Here is a 6,000-nt window from a genome sequence, read left to right as displayed (position 1 = left end):
TCTCTCCAAACGGGCCGAAACGCACCGCACACCATGCCCGTTAAACGGACACCGATGGAACTGCCCCCTGAGCCCCCGGAAGCTCCTCCTCCCCCCTCCTGTGCGGCCCAGTGACACGGGTGGGAGCGGGCTGCCTTTGGGCCCCTCCTGCTCTGGACTCTGCCTGGACAAAGCGAGCCAGGCTTTCAGGGGGTCTGGGTGTTCTCAAAGCACACCCTCCAGCCTGCCCTGTGCACCTGCAGGTTTGCAGCTAGCTGAGCTGCTTTGAAAATGTGGCTATTTTATCATCTTGTGATGCCCAAAACCAAACTAAGCTCTTTGCAGCCACATTTGAGAAAACGAAGGGTGACCTGAGCTCTCCACAGAAGCAGCCAGAGAGCCCAGGGGTGACCTGAGCTTCCTGCAGCCATGTCTGGGGAGCCCATGGGTCCAGCCTGTGCAGAGGGAAAGGCAGAGTGCCGTGCTCTGGTGACCCAGGTGTTGCATCCTTCTCAGTGGAGATGGGGGGGTCCACACTGCTCCCAGACTGTTTCTCAAAGGATTTGGGGCACACCACCCTCAGGATCCAAACATGGCTCTCTGCTGCTACTGCAATGATGCAACATAGACAGCGCACCAGCCTGAGGGGGAAGCTGGGGTGTGTGTGTCAGCATCCAAAATCCCATTTCAGTACCTGATGCTCCACCTGCCCCACGGCCCTGCTGTGCCACCCAGCAGGCTCAGCCTGTGCTTGCCACACCCCACACTGCTGCCCCCACAACCACTGCCAGCCTGGCTGTGCTGGCCCTCAAACATCCCTGCCCCAGAGGAGCCCTTCCTGAGGGCCAGGGGAAAGTCAGGATCCTCTGTGGCGGGTTTCACACAAGGCTGGTGTGACCTTGGCAGGAGGTGGCTTGTGTGGTTCAGAATATACACCTGTAAAAAGAGGTGGGGAAGTAAGACAACTGAAAAATGAGTTAAAGACCTGCTCTGTACCATCTCAGAGGCACTCATTTCTATGGCATTTTCCCACTTCTCCCAAAACCCTGGATTGGCAAACTCAGCAGTGACATGGCACAGCTCAAATGTGTCCCTAAATCTGCTGAGCACTTGCATCTTCATCCCCTCACCTCTTCCAGTTTAGTGGTGATGATTTAGCAAGAGAGAACATTGTCTCTGTGGGCTGTGAGAGGGTGCACACATAGGATACCAAAAAGCCATTTAGACAATGGACACAAGATATGGAAAATCTCACCTTCCCATCAGCATGTCACCTTTGTTCCTTCCCTTATGATGGGTAAGAGAGAATTACCATACATTTAATTTTCTATCTGCTCATCCCAAAGTATCTTGTCTTACATCTCACCTTTCTGCAATGGAACAGAGACTTAATGGGATTTATGACCTGACATAGCAACAAAACATGTCAAAACTCATTTGGAAAAGCAGCTTCACTTTGCATAAATTAAGTGACCTTTGTGAAGTGAGGAGAGGGGGTAGCAAAGTCAGAGGTTCATCTGATCATGTGGTATACAGCAGTTAAGTTCCTATGCCTATCCAATGGCTATTTAATGATTTCATGTAGAAGAGCATCAACAGGCTTTACAGTATTTATTGGCAAAGAGACTTTTCAGCATCACTTCAGTGCCTAAACTGCCAACCTAAAATAGTCACTGTCTTCTAATTTCTCCCTGGCCAATGATTACTTAGTATTTTCTGTGAAAGGAGTTTTGACATGACAGACCTAGACCGTCATCTCTGAGTATGCTTTTGGGCTAGTGGCCCAAAACTTTTCTGCTCAAATCCTTCTGCCAAATTGGGCAGAGGGAGATCTGAAGGCAGATCAGCCACATCACAGCAGATTGTAGTGTGCACTGGGATATCCAGTTCCCTTATCCAGTTCCCTTTTTGTGTGTGTTGCACAGGAAAAAACTGATACAACTTTCATACATAAATGCATGAAGAGTAGCACAGCTCAAGAGTATTTACATCTGCTTTTGAACAAGAACAGGCTTGAACTCTGTTTCCTCTCCTCTGATTTCCTCCTGGGCAATTTAGACTTTGTGGATTCTACTCTTAAATGCCCAAACCTTCCTATCTGTAATTTCATGCCCAGCTCAAAATTGCAGAACTGCCCACAAACCAGGAACATAACATCTTGCAATGCTGTGCCTAGGAAAACTGAATTTATCCCACAGGTGGTTTTGAACACATTAAATAACATATTGGTATATAACAAGATTCTGTCTAAGCAGCTCTTTTATTTAAACCATTTGGACCAAAAAGATAATCTCACATCAGTTACATTTGTGTATATTTGGTAAATATTTCACAGCTCAGCTGTCCCTTGAAAAAATAGCCTGAAATACCACTGGTGGAGCAGAAATAATACTTAAAATACTCAGAGAAGACAACTGGCCCTACATTTTTAGGAATCACTGAATCACTCCAACAGGGCTTCTGGTTCCTAATTGACTTTGGAGTATTTACTTACCCACAAAACATTTTACTGTTTTATCCTTCTCTTTGCAGAGATTCAAACAAATCCTTGCCCAATAATCAATGTTTGACTCTGCTCTGTTGTAGTGGTGTGGGCTGGAAGAGAGTTCAACTCTGTCATCGTACCTGGTATCGCTCTGTGTTTTGCATCTGTGCTGAACGCACTGCTGGTAACAAAGCAAAGTTCTCATTATTGCTGAGCAGCACTTGCACTATGTCAAGGGCTTTTCTGCATCTCACAGTGCCCCCCCCAGTGAAGAGGCTGGGGGTGCACAAGAAGCTGGAAGGGGACAAAGCCATGACAGTTGACCCCAGCTGACCACAAGAACACCCCCAGCCATATGGTGTCATGCTCAGCATATAAAGCTGGAGAGAGAGAAGAAGGAAGGAGAGGGACATTCGGCATATATAGCATTTGTCTTCCCAAGTCTTCCCAAGTCACCCTTAGTGGATGGTGGAGATCTGCTTTTCTGGAGATGTTCCATCTCCAGAAACATCTGCCTGCTCCTCCAAAGTGAGGGATGGATTAGTTTTGCTTTGCTCACAAGTGCAGCTTTTGCTTTACCTATTAAACTGTCATTATCTCAAACCCACAAGTTTTCACACTATCTCCCTTCCAAGCTGATTGAGTGAGTGGCTGTGCAGTGATCAAATACCAGCTGGGCTAAAACCACAACCCTGCAGAGAAGTTTCCCGTTAGGAAACATTTACGGATCCTAAAATGTTGCACAGTAGCTCAACAATTTGAGAGCCATTGCAGAATGTCTTCCCAAGCTCACAAATCTGAAGCTGAACCATATGCTAATGCATTTGTTGTGTCTAGTAAAGCAAATAATCCTAGAAATCTAAAAATGGAGTGTATAGTGTAGCTATCACAGAAATACAATCATAAGAGGTTTCTCAGTAGCCTAATGATAAACTGATTCCATTTAAACAACTCTGAAGGAAACAGAATCCACATTCATGATTTACCAAATGAAAATAATTTAGGAAATTCAGGGATGCTTGCAAGAAACAGAGGACTGAAGTTTGGAACATCCAGCAAACCTTGAGGACATCTAAAAGTCATTATAATGCAGAAACCATCAGTTTAAAGTCCTCTGAGACACATACTTTCACCCACTTCATCCTGGAACCTTTAACTGCTACCTGCCTGCATAAAATACTATTTATTTTTAACTTCTCCTTTAATTATCACCCCTTACTCTTATCTTCCATTTGCTTTCATTTTCACATTCTTCTTACAATACCCTAGTGCTGTAAAGCTCTACTACCACCACACAGTCTTCAGCTTTTTCTTAACTCCAGGACTCTTACTGGCGTTAATCTTCAAATTAAAGTTGGTGAAGCTGAAATGTATCTCAAAATGCAGGGGCAGCAGACAAATAGGCTTTTGAACAAACAGAGACATTTTGTGAAGGAAGGTAGAGGTTGATAATGAGCAGCAGAAAGACAGCTCAGCTAATGAAGATGTGCCATTAATAGCATTACTTATTTTTGACGACTTTCCTCCAAGGAAGAACGAGCAGATCATGAACATTTGCAATGTGAGAAAATTAACAAAACCAGTACCAAAGCTTTCAGTAATGATGGATAAAGCACTAGGTTTTGGAGAAATGGTGAGTTTGAGGTGCACTCTGGCTTTGCAGAAAGGAAAGAATTGTTGTCTTTTGCCATATTCAGCAAATCAGAAGGACTGAATACTCAGTAAGCATTTCTTTGCAATTCCTCTTAAAAAATCCATAATGCCTGTTTACCTGGCATTTACTTTCACACTCTTCTCTGCAGTGGGAATTTAACATATTCAATAAAACCAGACAGTCTAAATGTAATGGCACCTGTAAAGTCTTCATAATTGTGAGACGAGTCAGGTGCCCTTGTCAAAACCTCACAAGTTTTCAGAAGAGTCTGCTGGCTATTTTCATGAGATGGATTTTCAGACACAAACAAGTGGTGAGGTTTCAAAACCTAAGCTCCCAAGCCCTCTTCAGTTGCAAAAGCTTTCCAAAACTAGCAAGCATTCCCCATGGTTTTCTATAACCAAACAAGGCTAAAAAACATTAAGAAAGGAATCCAATCCTCTAGTTCCACATGACCTGAACTAGAAATATGCTCTCCTGAATACTAGGCTACATCCAAGATCCTAATGCCAGTGTTTCCCCAAATACATCAGCAGTGATGAAGCCCATTAGCACCCAGCCTTGGGTCCCACACATGTGACACGAGGGAAGGCAGCCAAAGGTGTGTGTGTGCTGAAGACCATTCTATGTTTTAGAGAGACAGTAAGTAGTGACTGTTCTCTCATTCTCCTAAGGCCAAGTGCCTCCTCCCCTTTGATCAACACAAATGGTGAATCACAGAGAGTACAAACAAAAAAGAAAAAGGAATGACCAGGAATCCAGCAGAGGAGCAACTAAGAAACCCTCATACTCTCTCTCAAAGTGCTCTTTGCTCTTTTCACTATTCATTGGCTCATAAGGGTCCAATGAAATGCCCACTTTCTAAATATGTGTGAGACAGTTCAACTCAGGCATTGAAGTTCTAAATCTCACAGTACTATGGGAATAAAAAAACAAACTCATCATACCTGTCAGTTACTTCCTGGTGCACAACCTCAGTCAAAGTAACTAAATTCTTAGGTGGGATTTTTCCAAACTCCAAGAAACATAACCACAAAAGCACAGCTATCTTTGGAAACTGTTATCTTTACTCATGCATTGTCAAAAAAAACCACTGCAAAATATTAGTTGTATTTTCTCCAACTCTCAAACTCAGCATCTGTTGAAGGAACACAAAGTCAGAACTAAAATTGCTGGCTAACAGAGTAGATGAGAGAAAGCAACACATAACATCTCTGTTCCTTGCCATGCCACTGCAGAAATATGCTGTCAGTTTATGACACTCCTCACTATCCTGTATATTGCTCCTCTTTTTCCTTTGGTGCACCAAAACTTCTTCCTCCAACTGTGACTGTTCAAGGTGGTTCTTAACTAACCACAGGAAAGACAACAGATTAAACCAATGTATTTTACCAGTTGTTTTTCCTCAATTTTATAAACCTGGAGAAGCAGATAAATCTATTTCTTCAGTTCTGTTGGTACACCCTCAGACACGATTATTTCATTGCAAAGGTACAAATGCACTACTAAACCTCTGTAACACCACAAGTCATCATGTTCTGCTGAAATTGAGATTTCTGCTCTGAATTCAGACACCTGCCTCTTAGATAACATGTACAATGTATGCTTATTTCAGGGATCATGTCCTTATTCCTTAAAGCAAGTTTATTTCTTTGTCCTTCACATTTTGCATAACAAACCTTTATTATTTGTAAGGAAGTCCACACTACACCATAACTCCTTCCTTCTTTCTCTTATCTCCTGATTTGACATGTCCTACCCACTATGACTTATTTTTGGGAAGGTCTCCTGCAATTGTGTGTCTCAAAAAAAAGCCAACAAACCTTTGTGCAATATATTGTGCAATGTAATATATTCCTTTAGAGTGTCTTGTCTGTTTTAT

Source organism: Ammospiza caudacuta, chromosome 1 (assembly GCF_027887145.1).
Source record: "Ammospiza caudacuta isolate bAmmCau1 chromosome 1, bAmmCau1.pri, whole genome shotgun sequence".
Classification (NCBI taxonomy): Eukaryota; Metazoa; Chordata; class Aves; order Passeriformes; family Passerellidae; genus Ammospiza; species Ammospiza caudacuta.
Note: the sequence above shows the minus strand (reverse complement) of the source record.